Genomic DNA, 19,456 nt, shown 5'->3' on the forward strand with positions numbered 1-19,456 from the left:
TAGTACAGAGTACACTAATACAATATAAGTTTACAAGAAACATACAGGCATACATTACATTCACTAAAGAAAATATTGGATTTTCTAGAAGTACACTATAACAATGTCAAGTAATAAGGACAAGCATTTTCCATCTCAAAAACATACTTATGAACACACCAACTTAGATGTTGATACACTTTCAAAACCACTTGTAATCTCAGGGAACTGGTAAGACAGGTACAACCACAGGTTTTGAGAAGATGGAGCTTTTAGGGTCGCGTATTTTCTACTTTTTCTATACATGTTGATGTCATACAAACTATGTATCGAACATAAGTTAATACTATACTTTATCAATGTAATGTTTGTGTTTGATTTGATTCCTATTATACAATTGTTGTGATACTATACAAGACGTCCTCTACCCCTAAACATTTTCGTAGTTCCGGTTTGGGGGTGTGACACTGGAGGATTTACCTGGGGTACCTCCGGAGAGGCAGGTTGAGTTTAGGATTGATCTAGTCCCTGGTGCGGCTACGATAGCCAAGGCTCCATATCGATTGGCTCCTCCTGAGATGCAGGAATTATCTAAGAAACTACAAGAGCTGCTATACAAGGAATTTATCAGGACGAGCAGTTCACCATGGGGATCCCCGATCCTATTTATGAGGAAGAAGGATGGGTCACATCGGATGTGTATAGACTACCGTGAGTTGAATAATGTAATGGTGAAGAACTGTTATCCCCTCCCGATGATCGGTGATTTGTTTAACCAACTACAGCGCACATCTTGGTTCTCCAAGATTGATCTATGATTGGGATATTACCAGATGCGAGTCAGGGATGAGGATGTGTAGAAGACGCCTTTTAGGACTCGTTATGGTCACTATGAGTTTGTGATGATGCCATTTGGGCTCACCAATGCTCCAGCCACATTCATGGACCTCATCAATCGCGTTTGTAGACCAATGTTGGATCGGTCTGTGATAATCTTCATGGATGATATCTTGGTCTATTCCAAGACTCAGGAGCAGCATGAGAAGCACCTGAGGGAGGTGTTGGAGATGCTAAGGAGGGAGACATTTTTCACAAAGCTCTCTAAGTGTGAATTCTAGTTGCGCGAGGTGCAGTTTCTTGGGAACCTTGTCAACCAAAATGACATTCTGGTCGATTCGACCAAGATAGAGGTCGTGATGCAGTGAGAGATTCCGAGGTCTCCAACTGAGATTTGTAGTTTCCTGGGTCTAACGGGTTATTACCGGAGATTTATTTAGTAATTCTCCAAGATTTTAGTCCCTTTGACCTGACTGACCAAGAAGTTGGTGACCTTTTATTGGGGGCCTAAGCAGCAGGAAGCCTTTAAGACTCTCATACAACGGTTATGCGAGTAACTAATTCTGACTTTTCCGGAGGGCGTTGATGACTTCTTGGTTTACTGTGGCACTTCTATCATAGGCACGGGCGCGATATTAATGTCGCGGGGTCACGTGATAGCTTACGCTTCGAGGCAGTTGAAGCCTCATGAGACTAACTATCCGACGCATGATTTAGAGTTGGGGGCTATGGTTTTTTCCCTCAAGATTTAGCAACGTTACATCTATGGGGTCCATTGTACCATATACATGGACCACAAGAGTTTGAGGTACCTCACGAATTAGCCGAATCTGAACATGAGGCAGTGTCGGTGGTTTGATATGGTGAAGGACTACTATTGTGAGATCCTTTACCACCTAGGCAAGGCCAACATGGTGACCGATGCCCTGAGCCGCAAGGCGGTGGCAGCTCCGATCCGAGACATCTGTCCAAGGATGACAATGATTACCCCTTTGCTGGAGTAGATCAGAGAGGAGCAGGTTGAGGGCCTGAAGTAGGAGTGCCAGAAGTGAGAGCGGATCGTACGCTAGGTGGCCTCCTTTGATTACGATAAATGTGGGTTGTTGACCTTTCATGGGAGATCTGGGTACCATACTAGGGTAGAGTGCGAAAAATTCTGATGGATGAGGCCCACAAGTTCATGTTCTTCATCCATCTCGGGGCAACGAAGATGTATATAGATCTTCGTCCTGATTATTGGTGGGCCAGCATGAACCGGGATGTAGCTTTGTATGTTGAGAGATGCCTAACCTACAGGAAGGTCAAGGTAGAGTACTAGAGTCCTGACAACAAGACACATCTGTTAGATATTCCTGTGTGGAAGTGGGAGGATATTATTATGGATTTCATTACTAAGCTTCACAGGACCGCACGGGGAGTTGATTCGATATGGGTCATCATGGATCGGTTGATCAAGGGTGCTCATTTTATCCTGATCCAGGAGAGCATATCGGCCAAGAAGATTGTCGAGATTTATGTGCGAGTGGCAGCGGCATGTCATGGAGTGCCTGTCTCGGTGGTGCCATACCGAGATGTCCGTTTCACTTACCGATTTTGGAAGCGGTTTCACGATGAGATGGGTACTCGTATCCACTTCAGCACCACTTTCCACCCCCAGTTGGACGGACAAAGCGATAGGATGATTCAGACTCTTAGGAACATGCTTCACGCATGTGTTTTGGATTTTGATGGTAGTTGGGATATCTATCTTCCGTTGTCGGAATTTCCTTATGACAATAGCTACCACGCCAGCATAGGCTGACCTCCCTTCAAGATGCTCTATGGGAGGAAGTGTAGGACCCCAATTTGTTAGGGCGAGGTCAATTTGAGGGTCACGGGGAGTACTGAGGTAGTACTCAAGACTACAGAGTAGATCCAACAGGTCTGGAGCAGGCTCCAAACTACTCAGAGTCGGCATAAAAGCTATGCTGACAAGCACCGTTCAGACTTGGAGTTTCAGGTGGGCGACTAGGGTTCTCCTGAAGGTGTCACCTTGGAAAGGTGTCATCCGGTTCAGGAAGCGGGGCAAGTTGGGCGCTAGGGACATCGGTTCTTTCAGTATCATAGCCCGGGTGGGCAAGGTGGCGTACCGATTAGATCTTCCAGCAGAGCTCAACCATATCCACAACACTTTCCATGTTTCCCAGTTATGGAATTGCTTAGTGGATAACTCAACGGTCGTGCCTCTAAAGGACATTCAGGTTGATGACAACATTAATTACATCGAGAGGCTAGTAGCTATTCTCAACATGAAGACAAATGAGCTGAGGAACAACAGGATTGAGTAGTGAAGGTGCAGTGGTAGCACCGCAAGGGTTCATAATGGACTTGGGAGCCTGAGGAGGAGATAAGGGAGCACTACCCAGAGTTGTTTCTAGGTGAATAAGACTTTGAGGATAAAATCTAAGACAAGTGGGGGAGAACTGTAACGCCTGATTCTTGGTACACATTTAGTTATAATTTATTCACTTTTGTAGAGCTACCCAACGAGTTGGAAGCCCCAAACTCGTTGAGTAGAAACCAAAAGTGATCTACTTGAGGAGTTGGGAGCCCCGACTCGATGATTAGGGCTACCAGGATGAAAACCTAATTTTGGAGTTTTGCACCTTATTTAAATCTCTTAATCCCCACATTATGGCCTCATTTCCATCCTCCAAGTCCCAAACCCTAATCCACGAAACCCTAGAGCTTTGTGTGAGTGTGTGAGCCACTTTTGAGTGATTTTGTGTGATTTGAAGCTTTTAGTAGAAGAAGAAGTTAGAGGACTCCAAGAGAAGATTGTAGATCCAGAAGCAATGTTTCATTCCCTTCCTTTTCTGGTAATCAAGTGTATAACTTGATCAATCAAGTGTATAACTTGATCATTTATTCATTAGATCTATTTATTTTCCAATTTTGATGGTTTTGGTTCAAGGAGCTTGACCCTTGGGGATTTGGACATCCCAAGCAAGAATCCTTTCAGATCTGGGATCATTAAGGGTTGGTAGGGCATAAAGGTGCAAAATTTATGCCATTAGAACCGCCATGCAAGTCCTAGAGTGTTATTTTGGACTTTTTAGCCCAAAAATGCCATGCATGATGGGGAAGGTGGGAGCTTTACATGTCCAAGTAATGTTAGGGGTTAGATATGTGGTTGTAAGCTTTAGTTTAGTGCATGGATGGCTTAAGGACCAAGCTTTAGGTCCCAAGGAGTTAGGGTTTGAGCTAAACCCATTAAGGAGAGGTATTAACGGGTAAAGTTGGAAACTTTACCCTTAAAAGGACATTTTCGAGGTTTATGTGAAGTATGAAACTTGGATTCAAAGTGTAGGGGCTGAATTCATCAAGATAGCCAAACAAACAAGGGGAATCGACGAGTCTAGAGGGGGGACTGGATGAGTTGAGTCGATTTGTCCCGATTCCATACTAGGTGGAACTCGACGAGTCTATGAATGGACTCGACGACTTGACTTGGTTTATCCCGAGTCTAAATAGCCTGGGAACTCGATGAGTTAGGATGTACCTTGACGAGTTGGGTCAACTGGAAGTTGAACTTGACTTTGACCTTGACCAGAGTGTTGACTTTGATCACGGGTAAAATGGTCATTTTACCCTTAGAAGGATTTTCACTTTAAGACTAAGTGTTCGTTGTGAATTTATAGTCGGGGAGTCATTGGAGAAGCCATCAAAGATTCCTCATTTGAGATTTCAGCAGCCAACTTGAGATGTGAGTTTTGATGGGTTTTGGTCATAAGAACATCCTATGTGCTCATACAAACCCTAATGCTTGGATCTAGGTTTCTCTATTGTACATGCAGTTTATCCAAGACTATAAACCCTAGATCTAGCATATGATAATCAATATAACATATAATTAGGGTTTAAGATATTACCTTGATTGTTATGTAGCAATAACAATCACAATTCCTTCTTGTAATGACTTTAGAAAGCTTAGAGTCACAAATGTCACTCCTCTAATGGTTCACAAACACCAAGAGCAAGAGAATGAAGAGGAGAAGAGAAGGAGGCTGCCTAAAACCATCCAAAACCCTAGAGGACAAGTTCACCACGTTTTTGGGGCTTAAGGATACTATTTATACATGTAGGCTATTAGGGATTTAAACCAGGAAACCCTAATCTGACTGCTTAAGCCTAAGCAGCCCATGGATTCCTTTCCTTAAAGCCTTGGACGATTTCTAATGGGTTTCCCATAGAATTTGTCCATCCTTATAATATAAGGCAATCCATAGCCCAATTGCAATGATCTTATAATTACAATTCTAGTCCCTTAAGTTTAATTAATCTCTTTTAGTCACAAACTTAATTCTTATTAATTCTTGACTAATATTAATTAAACAATATGATTTCTCCTATAATATATTATTCCCATAATATATTAATAAATCATATTTAATCCTTTCTCTCCATAATTCATCTTATCAAGTTGCTTTGGTGAAGGCAACCCAAAAGGACCATGCACCATCGGGTCAAGTACATACCAAAATAGTTATGGACTTAGACACTAATCCAACAAGTTTTCCTTCAGTAGGAATGGTTTGAAAACACCAATGCCAGCCCATTTATGTATGTTAGCATATACCAGACTTCGGTCCGATGTCGGGGCAAGCCCGAGGAAGTTTTAGCTTGTATGTTATGTGTTATGTGGTCCAAACATCGGTCTGATGCCGGGGAAAGACCGAGGAATGTTTATATGATTATGTTATATGTTATGTGTTATATGCATATTGCTATGTTATATGTATACCAGACTTCAATATGATGTCGGGCGGGGCCCGATGTCGGATTCATCCGATGCCGGGTAGGGCCCGATGTAGTCGGCAAGACCCAATGTATGCTATTATGTGTTTATGTGTATGGTATGAGGTAGTTTGGGGAGAATCACAAAGCTTCGTGTTTATAGTTTTCAGTTTTGGTTTCAGGTACTTTCAGTAGCAAGGGGAAGAGCTCGGGATGACTGCATGGCACACACCATAGTTTTCAGCCTGGGATATTTTAGACTTTGATATTTGATACATGGTTTTGATACAGTATTTTGATGTGATGCTTGAGATACACAACATGTGATTTTATTATGTTGTTTTATGAATTATGGGTTTTTCTTTAATGATTTAAAACAAAAAATTTGGACTATATTTTTGGGATGTTACACAATATCAAATAACAGTATGTTATTTTAGGGTCTACTTATTGGCTCCAGCTGATTGTACACGTTGCATCCTCCTTTAGTATTTTGAAAACCTTTTAAAAATCATTTTGAAAATATTTTCCTTAGTTTGAGACTGGATTCACACGAGTGTTCCTCCAATTCACTTAAACCAAGGCTCTGATGCCAACTTGTAACATCCACAAAATTAATAAAAATTTAGAACATTTTCAAACATCCAAAATCCATTAATTATTACAAAAGTGTTTTTAAAATACTTTCATATTAGAGAATCCTACAAATCAAAATGATAAAATGTAAAGAGGTGCACGATCAAGCCTTTGCCTTCCCGTGATCATCCGAAGTACCTGAAACATAATCCAAAACTGTAAGCCCGAGCTTAGTGAGTTCCTTAAAATACCAACGCCATACAAACACAACAATATCATAACAAACAACACGTATATAGAGTCTTTGGTATGACTGGATCGCCCTCGTCGGGCCTTCAGTCTATATGGCCCACTCTTAGAACCTTCATCATGTCTGGTCCACCCTCTTGGGCCTTCAGCCTATCTGGACCATTCTCCGGGCCTTCAGCCTGACTGATACTCCCCAATGGGCCTTCAGTCTATCCTGACCCCCTGGGTTTGTTGGCCTAGAGCACGAAGCATGACCGCCTCAACCAACACACAATGACACAATCAACATATAAATATCATACGCTAGCTAGCATGCACAAACAGTCATATAGATCTCTAGATCACTAATCATAGCATCATCCTATATACCAGGATACCGATCTAACAGATCACTAAACATTTCATCTTCCTTTATATCGGGATATCGATCTAACAGATCGCTAAGCATAGCATCATCCTATAACTAGGATACAATTCAAAAGGGCCAGCATTGGTGCCTTCGACCCTGTTAGTATAGTGAGGGAAACTCACCTCACAAGTGGTGTTGAAAAGATAATGTCAAATCCCAACACACCTCTCCAAACTCAACTGCATGTAACCACCATATAATTAATTCCATTAAAATCCCAAATTACCAAAATACCCTTAGAAGTCAACTTGGTCAACCATGGTCAAGGTTAACAATTAACAGTCAACTTGGTTAACCATGGTCAAGGTCAACAATTAACAGTCAAGGTCAACATTCCATGTTGACCCAACTCGTCGAGTTCCTTCGGTGTTCAAAAAACTAAGAAAAACCCTAATCCAACTCGCTGAGTTATTTCATCAACTCATCGAGTTCATTCATCATCCAGATGATGGGGAAACTCAATCCAACTTGTCGAGTTGGCTAAGCAACTCATCGATTTTTCCTGTCTTAACGAGTTCAGCCCTTTCCAGTCGACTCTAAGGCCCCAAACTACAGATCTAGCCTCTTTAGACTAAGGTAGCACGTAAAGTTGCTAACTTTACGTGCATGCAAGGCATCAAAGGGATTCAAACACCAAAACTAAGCTTAATAAGTGGTTTAGGGCATGGAGGAGCGTCATGACTAGATAAAGTGGGTAACTTTATATCCATGGAGGCCTAGAGGTGTCCAGATTTGAAACCACATCCTCTTGAGAAGTTCAAATCCGAGAATGCCTCCATTTTACCCCAAAAATGACCATATAATTTCATAAGAGGAGATCTAAACAATAAAAGGTCAAGGTATCAACTTTATACCTCAAGATGGTTGCCAAAACAGAGTAGATGTTAGATCTACTGCTTCACCCTTTACTACAACCTCTTCAAGCTCCAAGTTCCTTCACAACCACACACAAATCACTCTCCAAACCTCTCACACACACTCAAGAATGTATAAAGATTGAACTAGGGTTTCTCTGGACTATAAGGGAAATGAGGGAGACCACAATGAGCCATAAGTTCTTTATATAGGGTGCAAAACCCTGGAAATTAAGGTTTTCATACACAGCCTCAACTCGTCGAGTTGGGGTCCTGCAACTCGTCGAGTAGACATGGAAATATATACGAGCATAAACATTCTACACAATGAGTTGGAGCCTACCAACTCGTCGAGTTGGCCTGAAAATACATATATAAGCTTTTAAAATTCATACCTGAGAATTGGGATGTTACACATTAATTGGATAAATTTTTTAAATTATAATGTTATAAACTTATAATACTTAAATAAATGAAAGTATGTTGCTAACACTCTATAATCAGCCAAATATAGTCTACTATAATTAGATGAAATGTAATTGATGTAATGAAGATTCTTACAGAAACAATAAAGGAAGGCGAAGATAGACATAAATTGCTTAACCGTATGTCACTCCTATAGAAGATAGTCCACTAAAAGATAGTCTTGTACGAGAAATATCTATTGAGAAAGTGGTGTCATATAAGTTCAGATTTGAAGATATTGACCAAGCTACACACTGTTGCCTAGGGAAACATCAACTTACCATGAATGATCATTACTTCCTTTCTACTCCTATTGAATAAAAGCAATTATTTTACAAAAAAAAAAATCATTTGCTTGAAAAGTATATCACTCTCACCAGTTTCAAAAGTGTAAATGCTATCTAGGTTAGTATATTGTATCGCTGAATTTTTATTTATTTGATAAAAGTTAGGAATTTTCTAAAACCTATTTTTTCCAATTTCATGTTTTTATTGGAACATATAGGCACCTTCTATATCAATCATTGTTCCAAATTGATTGATTACTACATCAATTGTTTTAAAGGTAGTCAGACCTTAAAAGGATGTTGTTTTGGGTTAAGATTCAGTTTTGACGTGTTGATAGTATTTCTTCTCAAACTACCATTATGGCATTACGATTTCTGTTTTCCGAAAATGTTCTAAAATATAGCATTATACTTTCATTTTTTTTTCTCAAACTGTCCTTATAGCATTGCATTTTCATTTTTTGAGAAAATCTTTCCAAGTATAACATTATGCTTTCATACCCTTTTCAAACTATCCTTGTAGCATTTCATTTTCATTTATTTAGAAAATCTTTCCAAGTGTAGCATTATATTTTCATTTTTAATTTTTTCTAAAACTATCTCTATAGCTTCGTATTTTCATTTTTAGAATATTTTTCCAAACATAGCATTATACTCATATTATCCTTATTGCATTGTATTTTCATTTTTTTTAACAAAATTTTTCCAAATTAGCATTATACTTCCATTTTTTTTCTCAAACTATCCTTATAGCATTTCATTCTCATTTTTTTTTATAAATCTTCGCAAATACAACATTATTTTTTTTCTCTACTTATTTGATATTGGTGAATTTGATATAAAACTATTTCTGTTGGTTGTTATAGATGAGAGTTGATGAAATAGCTATTGCTTTATCAAGGTCTTACAAATCACCTATAGTTGAAACAATACAATCAATGTATTTATTGAATGTACTAATGTAATGAATCTTACACTTTTGAACTTCTACTTAACATAATTATTCATAACGTAAGCTTACACATTTAAATTTCATTAATCATAATTGCATTTAAGTGTATTTACGAATTTAACCATGTATATGTAGCTCTTGGAGCATATAACCTTTGTTGACACTTAACCCTCTATTTGTAGCTCTTGGAGCATATGACCTTTATTGACACTCGGAGTTTTATTAATTCTTTTGTCAATATCTATTATTTTGTAGATAACATGGTGGTTTATACATTTTGTTGATGAATTTTTCTCTCAAATTTGTATCTAATGTTTGAATTGTAGATGTATGACCTTTGTTGACACTCGGAGTTTTATTAATTCATTTTTCAATAGCTATTATTTTGTAGATGACATGGTGGTTTATATATTTTGTTGATGAATTTTTCTTTGAATTGTATACAAGTACTAACATTCACATACAACTCATTTGTAGCGTGCAAATTTTTTACTCCATTAATATACTAGCTTTCTATTCAATGTATCAAAAATACTATTTGCTTTAAAGTCCATAACATGCCAATGACACGGTGATCTTAACCTAGTTAACAATAAAGTATAACAGGTTAACTTTATTTTTAGATGTAAAGTCTGAAATTGGTTTATCTAATTTTGATATATGGAAAACTTGTTTCTGCTTTTGATGGGGTTGTCTTTTAGTCTAAGTCGACTATCCTTTCACGTCCTTGATCAATAATGAACAACTTGTTTTCCATTAGTTTCTATCTTCTTTGAGTCCTTTATGTCTTTTATTATGTTCATTCTATCTTCATATAACTCTTTCCTCTTGGATTATTTGTTTGATTCAATTCTTGTCTCCTTAGATACCTACCCTAGATAAAAGAAAAAGAATAACTTTTTAGGTTTACATTACTCATCATTATTTTTGTGACATTTTATATGAAATGATATGTTCGATCATTTGGCTTTATGATCTTTCAAATCGTGATTTCTATCGACTCGGGTCCCTTTTCAATATAAAGTCGAATGGTACGTTAAAATACAAGTATACTAAGTTATTGGTCATTTCGATGTTGTGACTCTTAAAAGGAACTAATGAACATATTTGAGTAAACAATACCCTCAAAGGATAAGAATTCACCTTAACATGTGATGTCCTCAATTTTGTTTAGCGATATACTCCACATAATACAAAAAAGAACAACAACAACAATATATATATATATATATATATATATATATATATATATATATATATATATATATATATATATATATATATATATATATATATATATAGGGCTTAGGGAATGTGTGGCTGTCATATACCTAAGCTTATATATAGAACCCTCCAAATAATGTAGTTTTTATCCATTATATTCAAACAAATTATGATATCTCTTTTAATATTCTTCTTTAATCATGTGACTTACTAAATCGATCAAATTTATGTTGTTTTTCTTCATTATGTCTAAGAATTTAAAGCATTAAAATTTATGACCATTTAATCAATCCTACTAAATTCTAAATAAAAACTAATAGAATAAAAGATAAAAGAACATGTCATAACTCAATCAAACTTTTTACGAAATCATTGGATATAGTTTTTCAATTGAAAGACAAAACGATTGAGTTATATTCGTTAAAAAATATTGGTTTTTTATTTTCTCTATAAACTTCAATAATTATTTGAAATAAAAATATATATAATTGATCTTTTTCATTCCATAATTGAACTTAATTTAATGGTATTCTATTAAAACAAAGCTAGGAGAAAATGAAATTGGATTTGTTTTGTTTAAAACTATATCGTTTAAAAGATTTTATATCTAAGCTTAGGTACATAACAATCATATATATATATATATATATATATATATATATATATATATATATATATATATATATATATATATATATATATATATATATATAAACGTTCAAATGAGAACCACTAAAAATTAAGAACTCTAAGAACCGTTTATTATTACGGTGATTTTTCTTATTCCATAAAACCTGATGCATTACTCTCGTTGTTTTATAAAAACAAAAATTTCATACACTTCAACCACCTGTGATAAATACCACCACCACCACTGCTGACGGCCCAATTCCTCCACCATGGCTGCTCCACCACCGCCACGACGCCCACTATCGCCACCATCGTTGACGGTGGCTCCGCCTCCTCTACCTCCCTTCCTCTCTCGCAGCTTCCGATCACCTATGAGAACATATACATTTGTCGCACAAACTTCAGATATGGAAGCGCCTCTTTCAAATCTAGATCTGTTGTCACTGCTTCTTCTCGTTCATTACTCTGATTCGCCGCTAACGACCTCAATCTACCATCAACAAATCGGCCTCCTTCAGTTCCATTCTATCTCTAAATTGCAAAAATGTTTCATATTTGGAGAGAGAGTATTAATGCCGACGTTAAACCACCTCCGACATCAAACAACCACCTAGATCTGACAAAGCACTAGAAAGCTTATTTGATATGCTTTGCCGGAACACTAGATCGGATGTAGAATGAAGTTATTTGTTGCCTCCAGATGACCGAACACATCCATATCTGCTTTTTTTCCAGCCAATCTCCTCTAGATCTACAATTTCATGCTGATCGCCGTTGACGTCACTCTACCATAGGTGTTTGTGGATCTGAAGCTAGGAAGCACACTCAAATCTGGAAACAAGAGTTTATAAGATGTTTGATGATATGCTTATGAAAAAAGGTATGTTTTAAGTTGTGAATGGTGTAAATGTGTTATTTCAGGTTAGATTTGGTGTTTATATGTGTGGTGTATCTGTATCTGGTGATGGTGTTTACATAAAAAAAATTCTGCAAAAAAAAGATGCACACAATGTGCTTGATAAAATGCCTCAATGAAATTAAATAAATTATTAAGTTGTGAATGTTACTTGTGAAGTTTTTTTAGAGTTATACAATGAATAAATTGTTAATATAACGTCTCTTTGTATATTTGTTCAGATCTTCTATTTTAAGGTGATTATGGATATGATGTATATGGTGAACACAATGTGTTTGATGAAATGGTTTAATGAAATTCGATAAGTTATTAAACTGTGTATGTGTTTTTTTATAAATTTATTTTTGTGAATATATAAGTTATTAAACTGTGATTATATATTTTTTATTCACTAAATTGTGAGTTAGTGTCAGGAATATTGAATGAAGTTGTGAATTAATGTCTCAAATATTGAATTAAACTGTGAATTCTGATTTTTTATTATTATGATTTAGATCAGATCTTTTTTTTAATTCACTAAATTGTATATGTTTTTCTTTTGATGTTTGGTTATGAAATATGAGATAATTAATGTATGTATTAAATTGTGAATGATTTGTTTAATACGGTAACATATGAAATTATACTTGTAAATGAGCTATTGTATTAAATTGTGAAATTTGTGTATTAAATTTTATTCACAACTTAATATAATAAATTCACAATTTAATACATAGAATTGTCTGCATATATGAATGTATAAATGTAATTTTTAAGTTGAAAATATTGATGTAAATAAATAATTTTACATATTAAACTGTGAATTAACTATATTAAGTTGTGAATTGATTGTACTATGTTGTGAGTTTGTTATGAATTTTGTGTTTGCTTCTGAAATATGATAAGAAATAATCATTACACACATATATGATTTTTTCTAAATTTAAATAGATTATACGAAAACTTAAATTAAGACTATTGTATAAATTTAACTTTGAAAAAAACACTAACCTTCATATCTGAAAGTATAAATGTAAGTTTTAAGTTAAGAAATATGACATTTTATTGTATTAAATTGTTAATTTAATATATTAAACTGTGAATTTTTTGTATTAAACGATAATTGTTATATTAACTTGTAAACTGATATCTGAAAGTGTAAATGTAAGTTTTAAGTTAAGAATATGATATTTCAGTGTATTAAATTGTTACTTTAATATATTAAATTGTGGATTTTATGCATTAAACGATAATTGATTATATTAACTTGTAAACCGACTTCAACTTAATGTGATTTTTTTAAATGATTTATGAATGAACTTTTGTATTAATGTTAGAATATATTTATTTTTTGTGTTGTATAAGTACTTAAGATTGCATTAATTTTTTTAATTGTTTTGTATTAAATTCAATATGAGTAAAGTAATAGGTTTATTAAATTATGAATGTAGTATTTACTCTCTCATCGCATGACTTTATATGCATATCTGATTTTCAAAAAAGATTGTTGCAATGTTGGTATAGTTTGTTAGTGGCAGCGTTTATTGGTGGTGGTGGTAGATTTTGTGTTTGACTTCTTTAAATTTGTAAATTAATGTAAAATAAATTTTATTAAGTTGTTAATTTTGTCTATTAAACTGTAAATGAACTACATAAATTTTCATTTTACATAAATTTTGGGTTAAAAATATAGAACGATTGTATGAATGGAAATATTAGACTAAAAAAAACACGATTTTGCTATTTTCTTAACAAAAGACAAAAATTAAGATTTTAACATATTTAATAATATTCACAATACATATTTACTTATTATATGTGAGTTCTTAAGGTTTTTAATTTTTTGTAGTTCTTATTTGAATCATTCCATATTTAGTAATATTCACAATACATATTACTTATTATATGTGAGTTCTTAGGGTTCTTAATCTTTTGTGGTTCTCATTTGAACCACTCATTTTATATATATATATATATATATATATATATATATATATATATATATATGTTTTTTCACACTATAATAATATTTTTTTACGCTCTAAATCATAAAGTTTTTACTAGGCATATAGATATAGCCATAAAATGTGTTCGATACTAAGTCAACAATAAAAAATAAAAAATAAATAAAAAAATACAACGTAAGCAGATAAAATAGATAACAATATATAAACTAGACACAAATTAGTAAACATATTTGATTACACTTAAAAAGAAAACAAGTTTGTTTGGATAAAGGCTTGCAAGTTGCAACGATATAATACAAAAACATTTCGGATATGTGATTATTTAAAGGATAGAATTTCAATCCAAGGTAATGATATCGATCGAATCAAAAAATATGTCTCAAACAAGGATTGGATTTAGTATAAACGAATTCAGGTATTTATAAGTATTTAACTAGGTTAATACCCGTGAGAACCATGATTATAAAATAAATTAAATATTTATTGTAATAAATTAGGCAACAGATATTACAAATCAATTTTTTGCTGACGTGTTTCATCCGAGTAAAAGAGAGGAGTGAATTAGTGGAAATGTAATTAATGAGGGAAAACCAAAGACTGACAAGTGATAAATAATTAATTTCAAGTTCTAATTGATTGACACGTGACAAATTTGCTACTATTTTATTAGGTAGGGAGATTACAGTTATAACACCTGTTTTCACGGACACCATTACTATTATCGTTTACGGTTTTAAACCGTTGCCTATGGTTATAAATTGCAACCAGTGATTTCCACTTCCAACTATAACACCTGTTTTCTAAAGAAGATTGGCCAAGACTTAAGGAATTAAAAAAAAAGGTTTTTTGAGAAAACCCTCTACCACGACGTAGGGCATAGATGCCCACATGTGTCATGAGATTAAATGAAGTGCGTGTTTGGGAAATACTGATATGTGCAGATTTAACTATATATTTAGTGTAGATTTTTCTTATTTACTAACTAAATATTTGCATATTATGGACAAAAGGTACTTAATAGTGTCACACCCCGAAACCGCAGGCGGAAAATGTTCCGGGGCGGAGGTGACTTCATGTTGAATATCATAACCAATGCACATAGTAAGCAAAGTAAACAACCATTACATTAAATATGAAAATTTACAATTGTTTGAAAACAAAGTTGTACAAGTGTTATACATAAGTATATATGAACAAAATTTTATACGTGTCTTCAACGCACTCCGTCTTCGTCAAAAGGATCATCGGGTACCTGTCTAATGCGGACCTGAGAATACAAACATTTTAAAAATCAGCATAAAGCTGCTGAGTTCATAAGCGGTTTTGTTTTCTGAAAGTGTACAAGTTTCCTTTCGGTTTCTGAAAAAAAGTTACGAACCCAAGAAAATCCCATATTTTCTTATATGTAAAGTTTAGATAACTGTATTGTTACACGATTTTGGTTATGTACAATTGTTATCCCAGGAAAATCCAATATTTTCCTAAAAGTTGGTTACTGGTCCGAAATGTAATGTAAAAGATGTATACTGAAAACCTGGTTATCCTTGTGATATGTATTAGTTTTAACACGTATATAAAACTAATAAGTATAAAGTAACTAGTTACTAAATCCATTATTACTAAAAAGTAAATCTCTGTTATCCAAATTGCGAGTTCCATAACCATACGATAGACTAGATATGGCAATAAATAGTCCAAATCACCTTATGACTTTCGTCACCCTTGAACCTTTCGGTTCGGCTGTAGCTAGCAGCCAGGTGCGGGCTAGTCAGCCCCATATAAATCTATACACTCAAGTCACGCTCCCTATTTAAGAGATTCTGGTTATAGTGGCGGTCCTTCACTCGCGTATCTCTGTGGAGTGTTCTCCGATGACGTGTCTCCAGTTTATAGGAATAACAAATTTACTAGTAATAATACAGAAAGATCCTATTACAAATGACGATCCTCCACTCGCGTATCTCTGTGGAGTGTTACCGAGGACAAAACAATGTACTAAGTTTCATGTTCAAAGTTTAAATGTTATGCTTTTAACTATTATAATGTGGAAACCATTTGTGAAAAATATAAAGTACAACATTTTATAATGTTTTTCACAAATAATATGATAATGTGTTCTGCAAGTTCAAACGGTTATCTATTATAATGTTAGACTTTGAATCACTAATTAGATAGGAGTAAAAATTCTAGATGTGAAAACACTTCAATTCAAGTGTTTGGAATGACCCGGGTAACATCTATGGATGTGTATGGTTTGGATATGGAGTTTACTCCCCAAGAGTAAACTCCTTTAGGAGTTTACGGTCCAAATGACCCATTCCCATGAGTTTATGTCCGTAAGCTCATGGTGGGGTGTTCTTGGTTGCTAAATGGCCTTATAACACTTGTTGGTTGATGCTAGACTTGGTTTCAAGGCTTTTGAATGAGATTTGAGCACCTGAAGGACCATTTGAGGAGTTTACGGCTGTAAACTATGAGTTTATGGCTGTAAACTCTTGTGTGCCAAATTTTAATGTTATTTGGTGTTCCTAGGTCAATCACAATGCACATGGGAAGGTTCTAGGGTTGATTCCATGGCTTAGGAAGTGATTGGGACTTGAATGGACCTTGGAAAAGTAGTTTATGGTCTATAAAGATGCTCTTGGGAGTTTACTACCTTAAACACATGAGTTTACAACAGTAAACTCATGTTTGTTCAAGATTCATGGGTTTTAGTGGTTAAAGGTTAAGCATACAAGTTCTAGGTTCAATTCCAAGCCATACAAGGTGTTAAAGGCACTTTAACACCCATTTGAATAGTTTATGGTATAAGGAGATGAGTATACAGTCTAAGAATGTTCTTGGACCGTAAAATCAAGTTTGTCCCATTTGTATAAGATTTGGTGCATTTCTTGATGGATTTTAAGGTTCTATGCACTCATGGAAGTTTGTTGGAAGTGTTTAGGGGCATTTTGACACTTTAAAAGGAGTTTATGGTCCATGAATGTGGGTTTACTGCCCAAGCATGTTCTTGGACCGTAAAGTCATGTCCAATACTCAAATGGCACGAATTTGGGTTCCTAAGCTCACGCATGCAAGTTTCTAAGCCATTTCTAAGCACTAGAATGGGTTTGGAGGGGTTTTGGGGCTTCAAAACCCTCTCAAGGGGTGTTCACGGTTTTGGGAGGGTCTCTAAATCATAAACACTTATTCTTGGGTGTTTTTGGGAGTTTCAAACATGAATTTTCATGCCAATCAAGTTAAACAACAAGCTAGGATGGAGTACTCACCAAATTGAGGCTTGAAATGGAGTTTTTTGGATCAATTTCGAATTCTAGAGAGAGAGTAGTGAGAGAAAGTTATGAAGTGGGAAAAAAGTCTTCAAAAGTTGTCCACTCAACCTTTATATAGAGGTTGGGTTTGAGACGCGGTGGAATTCTACCCGATTCCGACGTTATACGTTGCTTTTGGTCGCACCCGATAAAGTTGTCGTAATTACGACTTAAATAAAACTAAATATTTTCTAAATGAAATAGAAAATATTTTAATGTTTTAAAATGTATCACAACATTTTTAAAACCTATATAAAAGTCGCAAAAATTTTATTTTAAAACAAATCTAACGGAAAAATATGTAACATAACGGATTTATTAACGAAAGCGGGTTACTGTGATGGAATAAATCACGGGTTGTCACAAATAGTGTTTGATTTGTATTTTCAGTCCAAAAGAGAAGCTCGGAAGAAAAAGCAAGCATGAGAAGCAGTTGGAAGTTTGGGAGTTGAAACAAAGAAGAAACAATGCCAAAAACAAGGACTCGGCAAGTCAACTCCTGACGTGACGAGTCGGATCAAAGATTCGCAAAGCTCTAGAAGTCCTTGCCGTACATGGATTTTTAATGAGGAACTTAACAAGTTGGACCTTGACTCGACGAGTCACCTCTGTTTCCAGAAAATTATAAATATAATTCATTTTTAATGAGGGACTCGACGAGTTGGGACCTTGACTCGGCAAGTCAACTTCTTAAGAAATTTAGTTATTAGGATAGGTTTTAATAGTTGTCTGTTTTAGAAGTTTCGTTTAGATTTTTTTTTTTTTTTTTGCCTTGAACTTCCAAGTGCATTCGAAGCTACTCGGCGAGTCCGTAGCTGATTCCCAGTTTCGTGTTTTATTTTATTTTTGTTTTTTTTAGACGTGTTTCTTGTTTTGATTGCAGGTTTTACATGATCTGAGGATCCAACACACCTTTGGTCCCTCCATTTGAAGACCCGGAATCCACACCAAGGAAAAATAAGGACAAGGTACTTGAAGACAACAACTCGCCAAACAAATCACCGTTCAAGGACCTCAAATCAGCTTTTGGGAAGAAAAAGGATACGAAGGCAGGTGAGTCCAACAGTCAAAACGTGAAGGAAGTAAATTGGAATGTTTTGAAGATAATACAAAAGAAGTCGAATTTGAGGACGATTACGAATCCAACTCCGAAGAAGGAAGCGACTTTGAAGGCGAACACGTTAACACCATGGCGAACATTGATGAAGTTCCCATGGGTGAATGGAAGAAGAGGATACGTGATGATACCGGCCTGGGACTTGTGCAACCCATCATTCCCACTATTGCCACTTTCAAACTAAAAGGACACATACTTTCTCAACTAAAGGAAATCCCCTTCTATGGGAAAGATCACGAAGATGCCTACAAACATTTAGACAAGGTCAACAATGTAGCCAATTACTTTAATGTTCCAAATGTGCCTCGCGAAACCGTGCTACTTCGTATGCTTCCAGTCACATTCAAGGGTGCTGCGAAAGATTGGCTCAAATCACTGCCTCCCGGATCCATCACCACATGGGCTAAGATGAAAGAAAAATTTATTGATCAATTTTTCCCTCCCTAAAAAATAGCCTAGTTGAAGAAAGCCATAGCCAACTTTGAACAACAAGCTGGAGAATCCTTATACGATGCTTGAGAGATATATAAAGGTTTACTAAGAAATTGCCCACATCACGATCTTAATAGCCAACAAGAAGTCTCCATTTTCTATGATGGAGTGAATGTGACCACAAGGAAACTCCTTGATTCGCAAGGACCTCTCACAAAGAACCTACCCCCGGTAATCAAAGAATTAATTGAAGAATTCTCTAAGTACTCTAGAGAATATGTGAATTTTCCGTCAACGTATTGGGTTAAGTAAATTAACTAAGATTATTGTTTATAATTACATACGAGTTAGAAAACCAAAAATCACGCGAAAAACCTTCAACTCCTCGAATAAACGACGAGTTCACGGCCAAGGCGAGTTTACGGCCGTAAACTCGTGTATAACCGTAAACTCTATTTACGGTTGGTGCCAGGTAGACCCCACCACCGACCATACC

The 19,456-nt window shown here is 35.4% G+C and overlaps 1 non-coding gene across 1 annotated transcript; it reads right to left on the reverse strand.

Moving 5' to 3' along the window:
* Window positions 1–18,985: 18,985 nt before the first annotated feature.
* LOC145044645 (small nucleolar RNA R71) lies at window positions 18,986–19,091 on the reverse strand. The gene has a single exon (XR_013681592.1). It is a non-coding gene; the product is annotated as a small nucleolar RNA R71 (small nucleolar RNA).
* Between the last annotated feature and the right edge of the window lie 365 nt (window positions 19,092–19,456).

Source organism: Lactuca saligna, chromosome 4, assembly GCF_052625555.1.
Source record: "Lactuca saligna cultivar CGN05327 chromosome 4, ASM5262555v1, whole genome shotgun sequence".
NCBI classification, from domain to species: Eukaryota; Viridiplantae; Streptophyta; class Magnoliopsida; order Asterales; family Asteraceae; genus Lactuca; species Lactuca saligna.